Below are 22,647 nucleotides of genomic sequence, written 5' to 3'. Positions count from 1 at the left end.
TACTCTCCCTTGCTACAGCACCCGCTCAGAAGAAGCCCGATCGGCAAGAATGATCGACACAGTACTATTCTCACATGAAACAGTGCCCGTCTCTTCCAGCCTACTAGCAGCAAGTTCATTAATAGCCCTCTTTGTAGAATTTGCTTTAGCCCAACACGTTACTGAGCAGCCAATCCAGGGCGCCATAGCAGGGTCCACTGGATTACACCTGCTGGAAACAAGGGTGAACCAGGATACAGCATAGTTGGTGGCAAAATGTCACTTCAGGAGAGGCACCATAACCCTTGCTCTGGAGTTGCAACCCCACATTAAATATTCCTCTAGTTTGCCCTCTTTAAGCGATGCTGTTTTTTACAACCCCGTTCTTCTAAGCTTCCCAGTGGTGGAATGATTACTTTTCTGGTCAAGAGCACAAAGGCGTTCGTGGCCATCCATTGGCTTCTCTGGTGGTTTCCGAGACAACAGGTCCTTCTGACAATGTGATTGGAGCTCCTCCTCGAAATCATTGCTGGTCTACTTGACCATGTGTCTTCTCCTCACTCAGTGCTTTATCCTATCAGAGCTGCACCTTTTGTGCATTCCTTTGGGATGATGCAGCAAAACCCAATGATTCCAGGCCTTGCAGATGCATGAAGGCTGATTTCAGTCCCATCAACCAGACAGAGGGCACAGACTGAACTACAGTGTTTCCACTGTTTCTTTGATAAATCAGCAAACTTCCAGTCTGCCGTGTATTTCTGCACTCTGGGACCAATACGTAGTCTTTTGCCCATCCCTGTGTCAACAATGCCAAGTAGCACTAGGCACTGTTTTAGTTAAACATTTTGGGACATTTTTAATTCCAGAAAAAGTATTTTTAAAACTACAGAAAATAGAAGCCTGGATGCTAAGGGCATACATTGGATAAGGTTAGTTTATGTATTAGCCTTTAGATTTAAAGCTTTAATATAACTGGTGTATATTTATTTATCCTATTGACCCTTCCGGGAGTTTTTCCCTCCAATCCTTGCACCGAAATTGGGACTATTGCAAATTCCATGGCTGAACTGCTTTCCATTTTACTCTCAGAATTGGTAAAACGTAAATCAGGAGAATTCCTCCTGTCTAGATTGAAAACCAAAACCAGGACTGTCCACAGACATAGAAATAGGACTATCATTTTGTTACCATTGAGAGTCACTGAAGGACATGTTGGGACTGACAGCGCTGTCCCAACATGGAAAAGAAAGAGGATATGGCACTAAGAAGAATTAAACACAACCTTTATGTGTATATTATCTGAGTTAGCTAAACTGTGCTCTGATTAGGGCTAAAAAGGAATTCTGCACCGAAATACATGAACATTTGCCTCCCTAACTATATTGGATGCTGCCATAGATGAACCACACTTGCACATCCCAGAAACTATGAGATGGACTATATGTGAGAAGGATGAACAAGATTAGTGTGGTGCATTTCAATAGGCTTAACCTAGCCAAAGGAAGACATCACCGAGATCTCAAGTTGCCCCATTAGTAGCTCAGTTGGTACGGGTGCAATCTGGAACTTGTAGTTTGGCATCTCAAACAGGTAAAAAGAGAACTGAAAATGCCAGAAAGCTAATTATAAAACCAGGACTTGATAAGGGAAAATAGCTCCTCTCCCTCTGTCACACGGGTTGTGATTATGGGTGGGTGTACCTTGCATAATTTGCTGTAGCGTAATTATGTGAATTACAGCAAAATTATGTGAGATTCTTCAGAATTATGCGTGGAGAGTAGCCTATGATCTAGCAAAATGCACCCTTCTGTCCAAAATGGAAGAGAGGGTGCATTTTGCGCTGAGAAAATAGCGCTGCATGCTACAGAAAATGAACAGCAGCAGCGGCACGTAAAGTTCATTGCTCCTTCACACCTGCAGTAGGAGTTTTGCGCCAAATTGCTCGTAATTATGCACACTGGCATAATCGTGTAATTATTGGTCGTTTCTCATCAAAAGAGTAACTTAAAATTAACTTTGATTACTCCGGCAACATAAACATTTCACCCAGGCCTAGGTGTGATGAAGCTGAGGGGAAGCTCATGCGCCTGTGTGTCAGCTGAGGGCCTTCTCAAATGCTGATTTGCCGCTCTCTGCACACTGCTTTACTGCGTCACTGATATTTATCAAAATGTAACGCAGTCCAGCAAGTCACCTTGTTGCACTGCGTTACATGTAAAGTGCAGGAGTGCGCTGTATTTATCACAATATGTCGCATTCCTGGCTTTTCCCAGTGGTGGCTCACAATGTCCTGCTTAGGGCTCACACAGACACTCTGGCACCATGGTGCAAGGGTGCCTGCATTGTAAGGAGGATTGTTTTTGTGCAGGAAGGTACACCTACCTACATAAAAAATCCCCAGAGGCAAATTCTTCTTCCTATGTGTAAAATGCAGCACACATAGAAAGAGACAAAAACAAGGAGAAATAACAATATTTCTCCTTGTTATGCCTCCCCTGGGAATGCATAGCATTTTTACGCATTCCCAGGTCTACCAGTAATGGTAAATTTGGAAATGCGTCAAAATCCACGGGTTTGCTTGGAACATCCACGCACCAGCCATGCAATGCTTCCCTGGGGCAGAGTAAGGCAACGCAGCAATTCGCGCAACATTTTATATATATGGATTTATCAAGCCACTCCGGGTCAGAAAAGCTGGCCTTGCGTAGCTTGATAAATTGCATTTCAAGGGTTGCGTCAAAGTGACACAACCCTTGAGACACTACAGTAGAGCAGAGCAGTTTTCAAAAAAACTCTATAACAATTAACTTTGTCAGTGCTGTGATTTAAAAGGAGCTGGTTGGTGGAAATGTTAGCCTGCACTCTGTATTAAGTCTAATGAGCATGCTCACTCCACCTTCTCCCCAAAACCAGTACATGTATTTGTTTCAATTAAAACTGTCAGGTCACCAGGACAGTCCATGAAAAACCGGGAGTGGCTGGGAAAATCAGGAATGTCTGGTCACCCTACCCTGACACATACTCTAACTCAGTTATTCTCAAAGTATTGCCCGTGGGCTACATGCGGTCCTCCTGACCTTTACATGCGGCTGCCTGGTCAACAGCAGCACCGAGCTCCTGTTTTCTCAAATCAGCACTAAACACAGAGAAATAAGTTAAATTAAACAGGCAAACCTTTATTTAAGAGTTAATTGAATTCCAAGAAAGTAAGTAACTAGGTTATCCTGCACGCTCAACTTTAGAAACACCTTTATTTTTAAAGACCTCCTACAACAAAAGTTTAAAAATATGATAAGGTCTCTTCAAAATTCAAAAAGTGCATTTAATTAACTTGCAGAACCGTTTCACTTCAGTACATCACATTATAGCAGTGCATTGAGAAGTATTTTTTTTTAAAGCAATAGTTTTCAAAAAGGAATTTACAAAAGTGATTCTTCCCCCCACCCTGACAGCACTGTCAAGAGTGAACTGAGATGCAAGTCAGTTGTTAAGTGTCCCCTTTGGGCTGGGTTCCTATTATAGATGAACAACATTATGATTAATTAAATCAAACACTGGAGCAGGTTTTGTACAACGCACATCCTGAAGTCATGTATTTCAACATCCTTTTGTATTTGATAATGAAAAAAAGGAGGGACACTCAAAACAATTGCCTATGATCATACAATTTGGTAATGTGGGGAAGCCAGAAATTAATCTCAAGTTTTCTGGTTTCACACTGTGCAATTCAGCCACTAGATGTATATGCTTTGCTTGCCTTACACCCACCTTTCCGGCACCTCCCCCTGAATCCCACGCTCCTCACCCCCACTGTGTTGGCATCAATGCTGCCCTTGGTCACATTACAGACAAACCTTTTTGGCCTCTGGGAAAATGTCTGTGAGTACCCATGCTCTAACTACTGCAGAGCTCTTGCATTTCCCATGAGTAGACCACACATTCCAAGTTTATATCTCTTTACTCTAGGACTGGCAGTCCTGCTTATCCCGTTTTAAAATCTGGTCCAAAAATTCCATAATGAAGAGCAAAAACCTAGTGTAGATGAGCTATACACATGAACCTGGAAATGTTGAGGGCTCTGCTGTTATAAGTACACCACTTTAGCTTAAAATATTAAAGAATGAGGAAGAAGAGTGGCAGAGACAGCCATGCAGAGGCCAGGTCACCAATGTTTTAGTCAGAAATCTAATCAGGGTCTGTGCACGGGTTTCAAAAGTACAACAAATACTGACAGTTTTTAATGAAAGCAAAATGGTGTTCCTCTTGCTAGTTTTTATTAGAATTGCCAATAGATCAACATACAGTATTTTTAGAGAAAATGAATTTTCTTTTAATGATTTGATTTTAAAATAATGATTATGCTTTGGTTCAAGGGCACCTTGCCCTTTGTAGAGCATGAAGGAAGGCTCATTTTACAAAATGGCTGCAACACTCGTGTTCACCTTTGAGCCTTCTACAAATCTGGCTAGTTTAGTCCTTTTTCTTGTAATTCCAGTAACTCAAGGGGGCTTATTTATGAGAGGGTTGCGTCATGTGTGCACCACGCAACATGGTACATGAGTGACGCAAACCTCTAAGTCAGTAATTGGAAGCCACACAAAGCAGCTTTGTCCGACTCTCAGTGGCTTCAAAAGTCTGAAGTAACGCAACGTAGTGCAAATTCCTGCATTGTGTTACTCTGTCCTGGGAAGACGTTTCATGGGAATTGCGTGGGTGATCCCATGCAACTCCCATGGATTTCAACTCATCCCCAGGTATGCTCCAAAATCTTACACCTTCCCAGGGGAGGCGTAACGAAGATAAATATTTCTATTTCTCCTGTTTCTTCTTTTCATAGAAAAAGGACTATGCCTCCCAGGATTGTTTTTGTGCAGGGAGGTTCCTCTTCCTGCACAAAATCAATCCTGCATGCAACACAGGCACCCTTGCAATATGGTGCAAGGGCGCCTGCATTGGCGCTAGGCTGCCAAAAGGGAACAAACGCAAGAGAAAGGACAGAAATGTGCCGCACTGAATTAAATACAGTGCATTCCTGCCCTTTCCCCGGCATGCACTGCAGTGGAGCAAGGTGATATGCTGCACTGCACTGCGCTCCGCAGCACTGCGTCACAAGCTCGTAAATGAGCCCCTTGGTTTTCTGTGCTTCCTGAACCCTGGGCATTCTGGCACACTTGGCTTTAAGGAAATGTTTTGGTTAGGAGTTGGATAACATGGTATGTGAGTCAGGACATTTTTGTGCTATTCAACTGGTTTAGGCAGTATTTGACTGTAACATCAGACTGAATTTTTGTAATTTATTTATATTGGGTTTTAGGAATGGTTTGGAAGTGGAGCTGTTCAGTGCAACATATTGTTACCAATGCTTTAATATACAAAGAGGAGCTTTTGCTATCAAGTGTATCATGAGGAATATTTTACATCTGAAAGTACACATATTCATCACAGTGTTTGTCACATACACTTCTTTATCTCCTAAATACATTGTGTACGGAAAAGTGATCCCTTTTGCTACTTTTTCTCCAACACTGGCAAACCCAACAAAGCAGGCTTTAATGTGATGAACATAATTTGTACATGCTATGCATGTGAACAGCATCTGTGAACGCCTTGGTCACATGCATTTGCACATTAAAGCCAACCCTGTTGGCTTTGCCAATGCTTGATAACAATTGTGTCTAATTAACTTTAGGGCATTGCGTTTGTCCTATAAAACAAATGTAATGCCCTAAAGTTAGCATATCACAGGTATAAATAATTCTGTCTTGTATCTGTCATGCATGCGTACACAGACTCCTTAATGCATCTGCCAGTTTATTTTTCATATAATTTAGCATTTTAAGATGACGAACACCCATCTTGGATTGGTGCATTTTAAAATATATATGTATCTATATATGTATATATATATATATATATTATATATATATATATATTACCTACTGACGGTCACCAGTAGGTAGTTATAGTTAGGACCGTGTTTCCATAGGAAATCTCAAAATTCTATTTTGAATAACTTTGGCACCGGTTGACGAATCCTCGCGAAATTTTCAAAACTAATGGGGCGCTACGCTCCGCTCCTACCCTGAAAGTCTCGGGGTGATTCGTCAAGCGGGGGCTGAGAAAAAAGGGGGGTCCCAAAACGCGTTTTCCCCATGCATTTTTCCATAGGACCTTTAGACACAGCTACAGCCCGAACGGCTGAACAGAATTACTTGTAATTTGGCAGAGAGGTAGTCCGCAGGTCCAGGATGTGCCTTTTGTAGGTCTGGTGTAAATCTGTTCAGTAGTTCCTGAGAAAATAGCATTTAAATCAATATATATATCTGTAAGCGCGCTCCGTGCGCTTACGGTAAGCTTACCGTACGCGTACGGTGACATGCGCGAGCTCAATTCTGATTGGTGGTTACATGACTGTAAACATTCGAATCGGTCGAAATCAGGAAGTATCGGCCGCCATTTTCTGTCTCTCGCAGTGAAAAACAAAGGCTGATAACATGAAAAGGGGGCAACGAAGAGAGTTGCAGACCCCCTAGCGTTCGTCAGGGGGTTCACAAAGGACCAAAAAGTATGAAAAATAAATTTAATAATTTGAAAAAAAAATCGTGGAGTGCGCGTACGGTAAGCTTACCGTACGCGTACGGTAAAAAAAAAAAAAAAAGAATTAACAATCACATTTAATATATAAATCTAAGGACCCCCAAGGGAGGAAAAAACAATTGATATTTTGTAAAAAATGGCGAGGCGTGCACGGTACGAAATGCGCAACGTGGGCGCTCGGTGCGCGAAGCGCACCGAGTGCCCACAGCGCGCGCACCGTGCGCGCAAAAATGACAAATAAATACATAACTTAGCATTTAAAAAAACGTACAAATTCACTGAAAAAACCATAGGTTTCACACACGTTATAGTTAGGAATTAGCATTTAAAAAACCTTGCAAATTCACTTAAAAAACCATAGGTTTCACACAAGTTATAGTTAGCTGTACATTTCACTCGTAAAAAACCAATGAAATTCCACGTTATAGTTAGATCAGGTAACTATAACTTGCGCGACCGCAATGCACAATGTGTCATTTCAGATGTCATCATTGATGTCATGAGTGATGTCACTGACCATGTCAGAAGTGATGTAATATGTCACGTCATCAGCAGTTTATTGTGGTCGCGCAATGTGCAAACGCACCTTTTGAGAAAGAAACGGCCTGGAAGCAAATTGCAAAAAAGGAAAACAAAATTGTTAAACGGCAGGGAGGGGAGAGGAAGAGAGGGGGAGCAAAGTTGAAGCAGGCATGGGGCTGGGAGGGTAGTACTCCCCACAGTGTAACAAGAGAAATGGAGAACAAGAGGTGGAAGCAACGGGGGAGCAGGAGTAGTTAAACAAGAAATAAAAGTCCTAGAGACAAGAAGGGGTGGGGGAAACCACAAATGGGCTGGAGGGGGGGGGGTGAGTGAGTAGAGCAGGAATCTGAAATGGGAAGCAGCATACAGGGGAGAGAGCTAGAAAATATATTAATTCCCATAACGTGTTAAAAGCAACAAAAAAAACGTAGGGGCATTTTATCAAGGAGTTAACATTATCGCCGCTTTAGCGGCAGAAAACTGCCGCTGAAGCGGCGATAATGGGCTTGATAATATGCCGTAGAGAATTCCCATAGAAGCCCATGTTGACACCAGAACATGGGCTTCTATTGGAATTCTCTAACGCATATTATGAAGCCCATTATCGCCGCTTTAGCAGCTGTTTTCTGCCGCTAATGCGGCGATAATGTTAACGCCGTTTCTTGATAATATGCCCCGTAGTTCCCTGAATGTGCTTGGTGGAAGGCTCCAAGGCATCTAATAGAAAAGATTGTAATGAAGTTCTGCTTAAAGGGAGGGACACAAACAAAAGAAGAATGAAAGCCATTGACGAAGATGGAAGCAGATGAGAATGACAAGAAAGCCAACCAATAGTAAGCAATGGAGTGACCCAAAACCCACTGTAAGTGTTATTACTGTCCACAAAACGTCCTTCAAAGCAGGCAGCTAAAAGATTGGTGAGATTTTAAAAACACTAAATTCGCCAACCTCACACTTTCATGAAACCAACACAAAAGCAACCACTGTAAATGTGTGGCTTTTCAACTGCATTGTACGTATTCCTATTGTTTCAAAACGTACATCACTACCCAAAGACATGACATTCCTCACTGTACTCCTATCTAAACAATCTACACAGCAGTGCCTAACACAACCAGCACTCAACTCATCCACACAATCGCTCAATGCCAAATAATGCTTTGGAACGCACTAGATGCAACACCAAGTGAAAACATTTTAAACAAACAGCACAGGTGCACCACAGATAAACTTAGACAAAGAATTTTATAAAAATCCATGTCCATAAGTATTCTTCCAAGTTCTTCTTTTATTTCAATGAAGTTTTAAAACATGATCGAGATGATCAAAAACACAGCCAACACATTTCGGCCTTATCAGAAGGACTTCTTCAGGGCTGTTGGTTCAACAAACATATATACAATCATAAATATATATATACACAAAAGGACATAAGACAAGACATTAACGTCACAAACTATTTACAACAGTTATTAAGAAAGTACAAATTTTTGGGGGGATTTTACATCCTATTATTTTGTACTTCTTTGTGTTCAATTTTAATGCCTAACATTTAGTGAAGAAAGAGAGTGGAGAGGCCTTAAAATCAAAGGAGATAGCAAAGTCACACAGTCCCAAATGAGAGAGACCCAGGGTTGTGATATATCAAGGCAAGATTACACATTTACGAGGGCAGTGAGAAGAGCCATATTCCCAGTTTGTGTGTGTAATATTCATGTGGTTTGCCCACCAAAATGATTCTGTTCTATTGTTGGCATTGTAAAATAGTCCACATGGCAAACCGAATAAAAGATGTAGAATACTTCCGTCATCAGATGTATCTGTATTAAGAGAGACAGTCGGATTAATAGTCCCCAATGCGAGAATGGGCCGGGCATACAAGCTAGAGTTGGTGCCCAATACTTACTATATTTGGGATTTAAAGGGCGCCTTATCTAAAGTGAGAGACGGATGGATGGATGATAACTCCCAGTCTGAGAGATCCATGGTCCCAGGTCAGGGAACAAGATATCAAAAGAGATGTTTTATAGTTATAATAAGATACTATTTAACACGTGCACCGCATGGTATAAACAAGCTGAAGCATAATCACAGTTTCTATACAGAGCTTGAATTGTAGTGATATTTTATTTTATTTAACACGTGCCCAGGGCACCATAGTCAGACAGAGGCGAAACCGCAATTTTTATACAAAGCTTGGTTTGGTTGCCAAAAACCAAGTGAAAACATGTAACACCCGAAGATCAACAAAGCAACCAGAAGAGAAGGGATGCACAACTCTACCCTAATCTCTGAATTCTACACTGCCAGTACTGAGCACAAACAGAACCCACAGCCATATGTTCTACATCTCTAAATTACCAGTACATCAGGACATTCTAAATGCATCAACAACACACTGTCATGCAATGAGCCCCGCACCAAGGGCCATACAGCTGGAAATGTGTTGTTTCTCAGCAATGCTGAATACATCCAAAATACCTCAAGACCTGCAACATAACTCAAGGATGTGGCATTCACCACTATAACCACACATCTGTGCCCAACACATCGGATGCTCAACAGAATGTGAATTCTAACCAATCCATCTTCATCCCAGCACTGCCAATGTATCATAATCTAACAGAAGCATCAACGCCACAGACTTGTGCAGCGAAAACAGCATAAAGGGCCACAAAGACTGAAACATGTGGCTCTTCAAGAGCACTGTAAAGGACCAGGATTCTGCAAGACCTGCATAACAAATTGAAGACCTGAAATGCACTTCTGTGCCATGGGGCACCTGACATATCCTGCTCAAAACACAAGCCAAACTCAAACCCACCCACATCACTTCTCAACACCTAATACTGTTGGTATGTCATCAACACTGTACCACTGCAGTTACAGCCTAGCAACAAACTAACCCATCAATAAACACAAACAGAACTTAAACCAACCAATCCTACATCTCTATATTCAGGACAGCTAAAACAACAGAATCCACTGCAGGCACCTATCCCATATTTTCATGCAGCCAACATTGCACCAAGGGTCAAAGAGATAGCAACATGTTGCTGTCCAACACAACTAAACACAGGCAGAGCTCCCGCCTCCTATACACAAGACATTATGCATCAGGTGATACCTGTGGCTTGTGTATAAGCCACCGCTATCACTTTTTCACCTACCAAAACCTATCCCCCCTATCAGTGTGTAGATTTCCAGTTTCTTCAGAACCACCACATTCCAAAGTGAATTTGACTTAGCCTGTCACTCTCTTCACAACCGTCCTGCCCACTTCCCCAACCATCAACCCTGTTCATCTGCTGCCCCATCCCAGCATCCTTTGTTGCCAAATTACTACCAACTAGCTGCTCTCCACAGGACAATGATACAGGGATCCACCATTGGAGCTACCTCCTCCACCAACACAACTCCAATTAGGAGACCATGTCCACCAAGCTAACCTGCATATGTATGTGCGACAGCATGTTTTGTATGTTACCACCCACATGCACGAGCTGAGCTATGCTTGCTTTGTGGGATATGTTCACAAGTGTCCTATATGCATGCAGCTGCACGCACTCAGCACATTTGGGCAGCCCACCAGTATTAAGAAGCTGGACCTGAGACAGCATCGCGCTATACAAATATGGGTACTATAAGGTAACAGTTTATTAAAGCCACCACCAGCCAAAAAGTGAAGCAACATCAAAGTTGTGAGAACTAATCAAAGCTAGCAGTATGTTTGTCACTACTTACCCCAGTGCTCTGCCCCTTATAGTTCAACCCACTCGGATATGGGGACCACAGGCCCAGGACACATGCTTTTCTTGGACAAACCATTGTCCTCTGATACCTTAGGCCCATTGGCTTGACTAAAGTTCTCCCAACAACAGCTCCCAGCAAGCTTTGCTTTATTAAATGGCCAGGGTACAAAATGGTGTTAGATGGAATTCTTGAATGAATCTATTAAATGAAGGACCATGTCTGGAAATATGATATCCTATGAAACGGGATCATGGGGTCACCTTATGAATTTTATTCTGTACAAAGCAGCTATGTACATGGCACGAGAAACCAATAATGTAGCTTGTCCTTGGGGTAAGACGATGTATAGAGAGAGTTTTACACGTAGGCTTCGGTGGAAGACTCTATCCAGAGAAGACATTAAAGCCTAGCTCTTGGGGTGTGAGAATTTACAAATAGGTGCCTAATATAGCACAGGCTGTGTATAGAGATGCCCCTACACCAAGGTCTTAGGGTCAAACTCTATGCCTAGAGGACATTAAACCTAGCCTTTACGGTCACACTATGTACAGAGGGGTATTGAACTCAGCCAATGGGTCCGATCACGTTGCTGCAGGGATCTTAAAATGAGCGTCTAGGCTCACTCTTACAGGTAGCTATCCTTCTCGTACACTGTATGCCATTTTACTTCCAATAAAGGCAGGTACTGGGGGGAAAACCAGGTGAGCAACCACTCCAAGTAGCAGGGCGGAGACACTCGACAACCTCTATCCGAACCAATGGAACTGGTGTCCAAGAAAGGTTAACACCAAGCGAGAGGAATGGGCTGCAAGACCGCGCCAGTCAGCCTAATATAAAAGTTGGCAACCACATGGCCCTACTTTAAAAATACATTAAATATCTAAGTATATATATATTTTTTTGTAGGAATGTGGGGGATATTTCATAGAAATATACAGATTTTTTGCAAGCAATAGTTTGTGGCAATTTGTATTTTTAGGAACCTTTGTGCGGTTGACCTAAATGATCATTCCAGAAGGCTATCCCACAAATTGTCTCTGAGCTATGCATGTCTAGTTCCTATTGGCTCCCGTGGGGTTCCAGGCCAGGTGGGCTTTCTCTGGCTAAGGTGGGTCTGCTGGGTGGGTGACTCCTCGAGGCAGTTGAGATTAGGGGATCCAGAGGAGGTTACTGCAGGCGCAGCTGTCTTACCCTATGGCCCTTATTAAGATTGGGCTGGAGTTCTCCGACCCCTGCACAAAACGCAGAATAGGTGCAGATTATCGCACCTGTTAAATTCCATACCCTAGTGAGTCAGACTTTATTGGATGCGATAAATAGCAACTAACCCACTGGAGCACCTCTCATCAAGGCCTATGTGAATCCATCAGAAAGTGCCAGTCTGTGCTGTGGAACATAGCAGTTTGCCGCATCCCAGGGCGGTTTGGGTCTGGCCTTTAGGGCACTCAAGCAGTGCCCGAAGGACTGGTCATACAAGTCAGATTGTGGGCCTTTTTATAGTCTGCTGGGCTGATTTTTACTGTTGATTTCCCTGCTTTTAAAACAAACATTACCTGCAATAAGCTCAAATCCATGCAGTCTTCCATACCTTGCAAAACACTTATGCATCATGCCTTTACAAGGTCAAAACTGCCCAGCTTGCCAACTTTGGCCACATTTTTAACTATCTTGTTCGCTAATGGGGTCCCTTTTATTTTGGACCTCGGGTCTATATATCCCAGTATGACCCTGTCTCCAGGGCTGGACTGGGAACAGAAACCGTCCCTGGCAAACTACTCAGCCATTCCCCCCTGGGGTGAGGGGGAGTGCAGCTTCCGGAATCTAGAAGGAACCAGTGTCTTTTGGCCTCTGGCACACAGATATCGGGACGGCGCACCCGCCACCTCGCTCCTACAACCAGGATTGTCAAACCTACGTGATATACTCAGGTTTCCGACTACTCGGCCACCCACCGTCTTACGCTCTCTCCCAAGACACTGGATGGTCCCAGTCACCATTACTCAGGCCCTCAACGTTCTCTCACGGTCCGGCGCACCCGCCCCTGCTCCTCTACACCAGTGACTTGACACATTTGTCACATCTCTACCGAGGACCAGACCTGTCCTCGTGGAACCCTCTGCCGGGTTGGAATTATCACCGGTCTTGTGGAACTACCTTCCTTTTTCCACCACGCCATACAGGCTTTTACTTCACCACTGTCAATACAGCCCTGAAGAGTCTCAGGACTATTCCCGTTGTGACAAAACACGTGTCGGCTGGTTGCTTTCTTTTGTTGTTGCTTCATTAAATAACTTTGAACAATACACTGGTGTCGACCACAGCAATTTGATCTCATACGAGACTTTTATACCATTAGCATATCCCCACTACGTGTGCCTGGGACAGTGTTCTCAGCTGAGCAGTTTGTGAGGGCCGGTTTCGGATTTTGTTACAGGGAGCCGATATTGCCGACCCCCGGTAACAAAAACTGCCCCCCAGGCGCCCAAAACCGGCCCCCACCCTAGCGGCCTACCGGGGAAACGCCCGGTGCCCACTATGGCTAGTCCGTCCCTGCCTGTCTCGCGTTGACTGGTGGAGGTACAATGGCCAATCTACTTTACGCTCTACAATGTGGACGACGATTCTTTGAAGTTAAATCTGGGGTCCCCCCTGTGCCCCTTTGGCACCAACACCCTGAGCATCTTCAAACCAATGGCAAAAGCGATCTGGCTCCCTGCCGTTCTTACTGTAAGGCTGTGAGCACGCGCACGCCTCGCTCTCATATTTCCACTGGAGGTGTGAGGAGGGCGGATTGGTCCACACAGCTCCTCCGGGAGGCGCCAGGCAAGGCCTGCAGCTGTTGAAGCTGATGCAAGAGGTCTTATGGGGGAAAAGACTTTCTAATTAATCAAATTAAATAGTAACACTGTCCTACTCTTCTATTGACAAGGCGTCTGTGAGTCTGCAGAGGCAGAGATGGGGGGGGAGCGCAGCGTGGCGTGAGCACGCCAAGGACTGGCCTCGGGTGGAACTCTTAATGGAAACTGGCACGGCTTCCACGCAGGCTCCTGAGGGCTGGGGATGCCAACGGACTCGTGCGGAGCTTTGGCCAAAGTTGGTATCAGATAAGCAGGAGAGCTGGGCTTCAGTGGGTGTAGCGTCGTTGGGTGAGGGGTCAGAACGTGTGCCACATAACGTAGTCTGGAGACATGGCATGCGCCCTGGCGGCCATCTTGTCTCAACTCAACCTGTTAAGGCCTTGGCCCCCTGTCGCAAGTGGTACAGCCCTCCATCTCTGCCCACTTGATGGAGCTTATGTCGTGCATTTCATTCTAAACCATTTAATTACTATTTTTCACTTGTAAAGCAATACTTCATTAAGGTTCAATCAGCAAAACGCGACTTTCTTAAATCATGAATATTCACACCCACTCGTATCAGGGCGCCCTCCTGGGGGCCGGCACCTGCAACTTATGAGCTTAGGGCCTTCCGCATTACTCACTAAGAGGATTTTTTTCACCTTTTTGAATTTTACATTCTTAAATTTTGCACCACTTGACTTAGATTTGATTAGATTTTTTCAAGCCTCCTCATCTGCTCCCACTTTTTTCAATCTCTTGCTGTGAAGCAGGATTAGGAAGTATGCAGCTCTTAAGAACCCAAATAGCATGATGTAGCAAACATTGTGTTTTCCAAACAGGAAGGAGTTTGGGAGGTTGGCACCTGCCACAGAAACCTGTTTGTAAGTTGTTCAAAGGTTCGCATCCCGTCCTTCTGAGGGTGATAACATGGGTGCCACTGAGTTGCATGTTAATAGGGCCCAAAAACTTGTGTTGGGGCCTCACTCACGCCAACCAGCATCAATTTCTATCAGGTGTGGCACTTGGAGTCCTTTGCGTTTTTTATTGCTGTCCTTTGAATTGTAGACCTTGTTGTATGTTTTGTAGTTAATATGTGACTTCACAGTCGCAAGTTTTGATTGCCAACTTTTTCATATACCAATCCGTTATGGGCAGTGCAGCTAGTTAAATGTTAAAGATGCTTCAGTCCAAGTCCTAATACATATTTAATTCTCTTTTAGGCTATCAATGACAAATTATATGCTGCATACTGGTTCTGCCAGTGACTGTGGGCAACGTTTTCGTCTTACTGAAGTTTTATTCACAAGTTTGCAATGTTTGCAAAGACTGTGAAGTTTGAAAATAACAAATTCTGCTAACTCAGGCTTTACAGGAAAAAAATCTAAGCAAAAACTCACTTCTAGTTGGAAAATTCTCGTAAAAAATATTTTGGAAAGAAAAGTCTTCTGGAAAACTTTTATTTGCAAGAGCTTTTGCCATAAGCAAAACTTCGCCAGGTTACAATACTTTGAGAAGTGCAAATTGTATAAACGTTACATACTTTGCAGGGGCAATTGTATTTTTGGTACCCCGAGCATGAGCGCCAGTTCTGTCTGCACATCTTCCCTGATAATGGCGCCGGTTGTGTGAGTGCGAAGAGATATTTTTGTTAGCAGTGTTGAAAATATAAATGAGCAACTCGGTTAGTTGCCTGTCAGTGCTGGGTCAGACCCCATTTGAACATCCCAAGGGAGTCATCAAGAGCAGGTGAGATATTTTCCATCTTCACATACATTAATGTTCCAAACAAAGGGGTGATGCAGGCCTGTGGAATCCTTGAGTCGCCTTTCCACCTAAGGCTAATGTCTGTGACACATCGGTGACTCGGGGGGCATCTCACAACATTCTGCAGGGGTAGCATCATTTTACGCTATGCCACTAGTCCCAACCAGTTCAGTGGTGGCCATTTATAGGGGTTGTGCGATAGAGGCACGCATGGCTAAACCACACATGCCTCTACAACGCATCCCAAACAACAAATGCGTCTGAGCAATGCATTCCTGTACCACGCATGCCTTTACCACGCAATTTCGTAGTAAAGGCAAGATTGATAAAGGGATGTGTGGTAAGGATCACACCCCAGCCTTCCCGCCCTGAGCCCTAAAACCCTGGCCCCTGTCCTATATACAACTCGACCCCTCCGAGGCATAAAAACTACCCCCACACCTAAAACTACCCGACCCCCCCTTCCCTGAGCCCTAAAACCCGGCCTCTGCCCTGTGAATAACCTGCCCCCCGTGAGCCCTAAAAACTACCCACACCCCTAAAACTACCCCCCAAAACCCAGCCCCACTTACCAGTTTGCGTCTTCCCCGATCCTTCCACTTTATGTACCTGCATATCTAGACAGCGTACTGCCCTAACCACACACATGCATGGTTAAGGCATATGCGTAGTTAAGGGTAGCGTGGCTGTGCTTGCAGAGAAACGGCACGTGTGGCTCTGTCCGTGTTGTGAAGGCCGTTTCCCACTTGTAGGTACCAATGTCTGTTTAATCTTTATATCATTATGCCACTATAAGTACTACCGTGGTTAACCAGTCAGCAACCTATATGTATAGCTAACTGAAACAAATTGCTACTGATAGAACGATGGTATACCCTATTTGAAGTGTGTGACACCACATAAGTGTGGGGAAGGAGGCAAGTCCTTTTGTTTATATTCCCTCACACACCCTAGTGGTGTCATGCTTCATCATTGGGACACCCCGACGCCTAAAAGTCAGGGTGGGCTCAACCATTATTTCAGGGAGCTCAAATAATCTTCATATCATACCTGCACCCTGGTTTCCTTTTCCTATCCAGTGGCTGCTCTTCTCATATTTATTTTTGCGGCTTTATACAGCACGAGCCTGGCCCAAGAGCATCAGAGCGCTTTACAAGAGACCAAGCAGAAGAACAGGGATAACAATCAACATAAAAATAACAGATAAGCAACAAAGAACACACACACAAACTCAGCAGCGTGACTCGGGGGAAGGATACCTCGGATTCTATCAGGGTGTTCTAGATAGGCCCGAGAAGCGTGCATAGGTTCATCCAAAGTGTCTCTCAGCGAAGTGGGTTTTGAGAGCCCTTTTCTTTCTCCTCTGATTTTGAAACCCAGGAACAGTGAGCTGCCCGTGCACTCTTATCCATCCTGCAAAGAACACCTTCTTTCCTGAGCCCCTGTGTGACTCCTACCCCGGGCTTTAATTGGGCCGGGTCCTGGCAGTGCTCAGCGCCAGCTGTTCTAAAAAGCAGGTGCTGAAACGGGTCCCTATCGGGCTCTCCATGTTTGCCCTCACTCCGTGGGTGAAAAATAAATCTGAACTCTGCAGCAGTGCCACACTTTACTGCCTTTGATGTAACTTCAAAGAGACTCATTATAGTTCTTTCACATTCTCATCATTCAGAACTGAAGCATTTTCAATGTTATATACAATGAAGCTGTAGTTACTGCTTATTTATCTTACGCAACTAACAACCAGTGACAAAGCCAATAGTCCTGGCTTATTGTGAGTGTAATGTTACTTGTATTATATGCCTAGATGCAATGACAGATGCAGCAAAATACCAGTCCCGCGGCACACTATGATAAGCACAGTTTTTTAGGTTATGCGTTTTAAGCCTCACTCCTAATTACAATAGCCACACCCCTCGAGATATCCTCCAGTTTGTTCATTCCACCTAAAGCCCTGCTCAACATCTTTTGCGGTCTCCTGTTATAGGTTGACCCCTCTTTTACACCACCTGAAGGAAAGGTATTGATTTTCACCTCTACCCTTCCACCATTTTAGCCGGGTCTGGTGGCGCAGTGGACAAATGCATCCAGTGTAGGGGCCTGTATTCGACCTCATGGTCACAGGTTCTAATCCCGGTGGGTCCACTCAGCCTTTCATCCATCTGAGGTCGATAAAATGAGTACCATTGAGTTGGGTAACAATATACATCTGTTATTCAGCGCCTTGAGACTTTTGGGTGATAGCGCTATACAAAAGTACATGTTATGTTATGTTTATGTTATTTTGTTTAGTCGCCCTTTCAGAAGTGATGGCTCCAAAAATATCATCAAGGTAGGTTGCGAACTTCCTGTACTGTTGTAAAGTTTATGGCGACAACCCTGAGCTTGCTCTTTTCTTACCTGTGCCTTCAATTCATGGGGGGTTGTATTTTTATACAAAGGTGTCCAAGTAAAGTCCTTGCTACCATAGTTTTTCCCTGTGAAAGCGCCGTCAAACAGACATTTACTATTATCCACCTCATTGCCGCTCTTTGTATCGACCTGAGGAGAATGCAGGGCTGAGTTGGCCGTGGTGATTTTCAAGCCTGCACGTTGCTCTGGGCAGCGGGTGATTAACCCCTGAAATATTTTACCTGCTAACAGCCGCCTCTGTGATTCCATTCCATTCCCATAAGCACATAGCGCCCCTTGCGGCAGTGGGATAACATCTGAGTCCACTGGTAGGCAGTCTATAGAACTTGACACTTCTAATTCCGGGCACTTTCCTCTCTAGTTAACCCGACCACGCAGCTTTGACAAATACGTTATCTATAGTCCCAATGAAACTCAAGCGCCTAGGTTTAATACTCGTTCGCAGTTGGCGCTACATGAAACATCTCACGGTTACGGCTCAAATGAAGGTGTGTCTGAAAACTTAATAGGTCCCACCCAGAGGCGCAACTAGAGCCAAATTTCGGAGGGGGAGGGGGGGGGGGGCTACTAAAAATTTCGAGGGGGGGCTGACTCTTCCAGCAATATGCAGAGTGGAGATGCAGGGTCTCTAAGAAGGGGGTGAAAACACAACAAAGCCTCGTTAGCAAGTAAATGGTCTTTTAAAGACCTGTGAAGTACTCGGGTTAAGTCAAGTCAGGGGAACTTATTAAGCGCACAATTCACCAAAAGGTCTCAGAGCGCTCCAGGTGTGGCTGTGTGTGTGTGTGTGTGTGTGTGTGTGCCTGCCCCCGGGATGCTGTCTCAGCCTGGGCTGACACACAGGGGGGGGGGGGGGGGGGGGCGGGCGCTGAAGCCCTTTGAGCCCAATGGACGTTGCGTGCCTGGTCCCACCCTTGTTTTGGTGACGTGGCCTTACAGCTGGGGCCAGTGTTCGGGTGAAGCCTACCAAATAGCAATACGGCATAAACCAATACTGGGTCTAGGCAGACCCTCACTAGGCCCTATGGTTTCAGCACACCATTATATTTGAGTCCAGTTCTCTACCTATGAACGACTAGAACTTCAAGTTCAAGGTACAGTATTTATGTATGTATGTGGCATATAGCACAAACCAAAGGCGCGCGGAACAAGAACAGTGCAGCTGGCTGGTAAGGGTGGAGTGGGGCAGGGAGAGTGGTGAAGTGGAGCAGAGGAGAGTGGTGGGGTGGGGAGGAGAGGAGAGTGGTGGAGTGGGGCAGAGGAGGGTGGCCGAGTGGGGCAAAGGAGAGTGGTGGAGTGGGTCAGAGGAGAGTGGTGGAGTGGAAGGAGAGTGGTGGAGTGGGGGCAGAGGAGGGTGGCGGAGTAGGGAGGAGAGTGGTGGAGTGGGGCAGAGGAGGGTGGTGGAGTGGGACAGAGGAGAGTGGTGGAGTGGGGCAGGGGAGAGTGGTGGACTGGGGAGGAGAGCAGTGGAGTGGGGCAGAGGAGAGTGGTGGAGTGGGAAGGAGAGTGGTGGAGTGAGGCAGAGGAGAGCGGTGGAGTGGGGCAGAGGAGAGTGGTGGAGTGTGGAGGAGAGTGGTGGAGTGGGGTAGAGGAGGGTGGTGGAGTGGGACAGAGGAGAGTGGTGGAGTGGGGCAGGGGAGAGTGGTGGAGTGGGGAGGAGAGCAGTGGAGTGGGGCAGAGGAGAGTGGGGCAGAGGAGAGTAGTGAGTGGGGCAGAGGAGAGTAGTGAGTGGGGCAGAGGAGAGTGGTGGAGTGGGGAGGAGAGTGGTGGAGTGGGGAGGAGAGTGGTGGAGTGAGGCAGAGGAGAGTGGTGGAGTCGGGCAGAGGAGAGCGGTTGAGTGGAGCAGAGGAGAGCGGTGCAGTGGGGTAGAGAGTGGTGCAGTGGGGTAGAGGAAAGCGGTGGAGTGGGGAGGAGAGCGGTGGAGTGTGGCAGAAGAGGGTGAGGAAGTGGGGGGGGAGTGGTGGAGTGGGGCAGAGGAGAGTGGTGGAGTGGGGCAGAGGAGAATGGTGGAGTGGGGAGGAGAGCGGTGGATTGGGGCAGAGGAGAGTGGTGGAGTAGGGCAGAGGAGGGTGGTGGAGTGGGGCAGAGAAGAGTGGTAGAGTGAGGCAGAGGAGAGTGGTGGACTGGGGGAGAGGAGAGTGGTGGACTGGGGCAGAGGAGAGTGGTAGAGTGGGGCAGAGGAGGGTGGTGGAGTGGGACAGAGGAGAGTGGTGGAGTGGGACAGAGGAGAGTGGTAGAGTGGGGGAGAGGAGAGTGGTGGAATGAGGCAGAGGAGAGTGGAGGAGTGGGGCAGAAGAGAGTGGTGGAGTGGGGAGGAGAGTGGTGCAGTGGGATAGAGGAGAGTGGTGGAGTGGGGCAGAGGAGAGCGGTGGAGTGGGGCAGAGGAGGGTGGTGGAGTGGGGCAGAGGAGAGTGGTGGAGTGGGGCAGAGGAGAGTGGTGGAGTGGGGAGGAGAATGGTGGAGTGGGGCAGAGGAGGGTGGTGGAGTGGGCAGAGGAGAGTGGTGGAGTGGGGAGGAGAGCAGTGGAGTGTGGCAGAGAAGGGTGGTGGAGTGGGGCAGATGAAAGTGGTGGAGTGGGGAGGAGAGCGTGGAGTGGGGCAGAAGAGGATGTTGAATTGGGGAGGAGAGTGGTGGAGTGGGGCAGAGGAGAGTGGTGGAGTGGGTCAGTGGGGCAGAGGAGAGTGGTGGAGTGGGGCAGAGGAGAGTGGTGGAGTGGAACAGAGGAGAGCAGTGAAGTGGGGCAGAGGAGGGTGGTGGAGTGGGGAGGAGAGTGGTGGAGTGAGGAGGAGAGTGGTGGAGTGGGGAGAAGAGTGGTGGAGTGGGGCAGAGGAGAGTGGTGGAGTGGGGCAGAGGAGGGTGGTGGAGTGGGGCAGAGGAGGTTGGCCGAGTGGGGCAAAGGAGAGTGGTGGATTGGGGCAGAGGAGAGTGGTGGAGTGGGGAGTGGTGGAATGGGGCAGAGGAGTGTGGTGGTGTGAGGAGGAGGTTGGCCGAGTGGGGCAGACGAGAGTGGTGGAGTGGGGCAGAGGTGAGTGGTGAAGTGGGGAGAAGAGTGGTGAGTGGGGCAGAGGAGGGTGGTGAAGTGGGGAGGAGGGGGTGAAGTGGGTCAGAGGAGAGTGGCTGAGTTGGGCAGAGGAGAATGGTGGTGTGCGGAGGAGAGTGGTGAAGTGGGGCAGAGGAGAGTGGTGGAGTGGGGCAAAGGAGAGTGGTGGAGTCGAACAGAGGAGAGCGGTGGAGTGGGACAGAGGAGGGTGGTGGAGTGGGGAGGAGAGTGGTGGAGTGGGGCAGGGGAGAATGGTGGAGTGGGGCAGAGGAGAGTGGTGGAGTGTGGAGGAGAGTGGTGGAGTGGGGAGGATAGTGGTGGAGTGGGGCAGAGGAGAGTGGTGGAGTGGGGCAGAGAAGAGTGGTGGAGTGGGGAGTGGTGGAGTGGGGCAGAGGAGGAGGGTGGTGTGAGGAGGAGGGTGGCCGAGCGGGGCAGACGAGAGTGGTGGAGGTGGGGAGAGGTGAGTGGTGAAGTGGGGAGAAGAGTGGTGAGTGGAGCAGAGGAGGGTGGTGGAGTGGGGAGGAGGGGGTGAAGTGGGTCAGAGGAGAGTGGCCGAGTTGGACAAGCGAGAATGGTGGAGTGGGGAGGAGAGTGGTGGAGTGGGGCAGAAGAGAGTCGTGGAGTCGGGCAGAGGAGAGTGGTGGAGAGGAACAGAGGAGAGCAGTGGAGTGGGGCAGAGGAGGGTGGTGGAGTGGGGAGGAGAGTGGTGGAGTGGGGCAGGGGAGAATGGTGGAGTGGAGCAGAGGAGAGTGGTGGAGTGCGGAGGAGAGTGGTGGAGTGGGAGGAGAGTGGTGGAGTGGGGCAGATGAGGATGGCCGAGTGGGGCAGAGGAGGATGGCCGAGTGGGGCAGAGGAGAGTGGTGGAGTGGGGCAAAGGAGAGTGGTGGAGTGGGGAGTGGTGGAGTGGGGCAGAGGGGCAGAGGAGTGTGGTGGTGTGAGGAGGAGGGTGGCCGAGCGGGGCAGACGAGAGTGGTGGAGTGGGGAGAGGTGAGTGGTGAAGTGGGGAGAAGAGTGGTGAGTGGGGCAGAGGAGGGTGGTGAAGTGGGGAGAAGGGGGTGAAGTGGGGCAGAGGAGAGTAGCCGAGTTGGGCAGAGGAGAATGGTGGAGTGGGGCAGAGCAGAGTGGTGAGGTGGTCCCAAGGAGCCAGGGAGGGAGGATTAGGGTCTGGCTTGGCTCATTGTTTATCATTGAGGCTACCGGAATGGAATTGTGGGGCTTCATCAGGGCACTGCATCTTGAATCCTTTGGCGCAAACAACTTGGAGGCAAATGGTCATTTGCATAAGATTATTCCATGCCTGGAGTGACACAGAGAATACAAAAATAATGACCTGGAATGTGACCCAAAGTAATTACCAGTGGTTATGATTATTTTATGCTTTCCACCCATCATGTTCTTGTTTTCTCAGTGAGACACCCTGAGCGTGAAGTGGGCCCTTGCTCTGCCACAGAACTCATTGTGCACCTCACTGATGAGATCATGAGATCTAAGGCGCTTGAAAGTGGCCTGGAGTTGCTTCAGTTCCTGTTCATTGGCGGGGAGGAGGGGGGAGGGGTTCCGGCTGGATTGTTCCCATTCCAGCAGGATGAAATCTGATTTGCTTTAGGAAGGCCCACGTCTGGAGTGACACAGTAAGCAAAAAAACATAAACTATATGCAGCCTAGCGTAATTACCAACTGATGAGATTAAGTCAAGCATTCTTCCCATCAGTTGTTTTTTTAAATGTTTTAAAATGATAGCAG

The 22,647-nt window shown here is 47.0% G+C and overlaps 1 protein-coding gene across 2 annotated transcripts in view; it reads left to right on the top strand.

Moving 5' to 3' along the window:
• The window catches only part of ADGRL1 (adhesion G protein-coupled receptor L1), a 618,953-nt gene that overhangs the window by 478,360 nt on the left and 117,946 nt on the right, over window positions 1-22,647 (top strand). The gene's annotated exons all lie outside the window — the stretch shown is intronic.

The sequence above is a fragment of the Triturus cristatus genome, chromosome 4_1 (assembly GCF_964204655.1).
Source record: "Triturus cristatus chromosome 4_1, aTriCri1.1, whole genome shotgun sequence".
NCBI lineage: Eukaryota > Metazoa > Chordata > Amphibia > Caudata > Salamandridae > Triturus > Triturus cristatus.
This window is presented reverse-complemented; position numbering and strand designations above follow the sequence as displayed.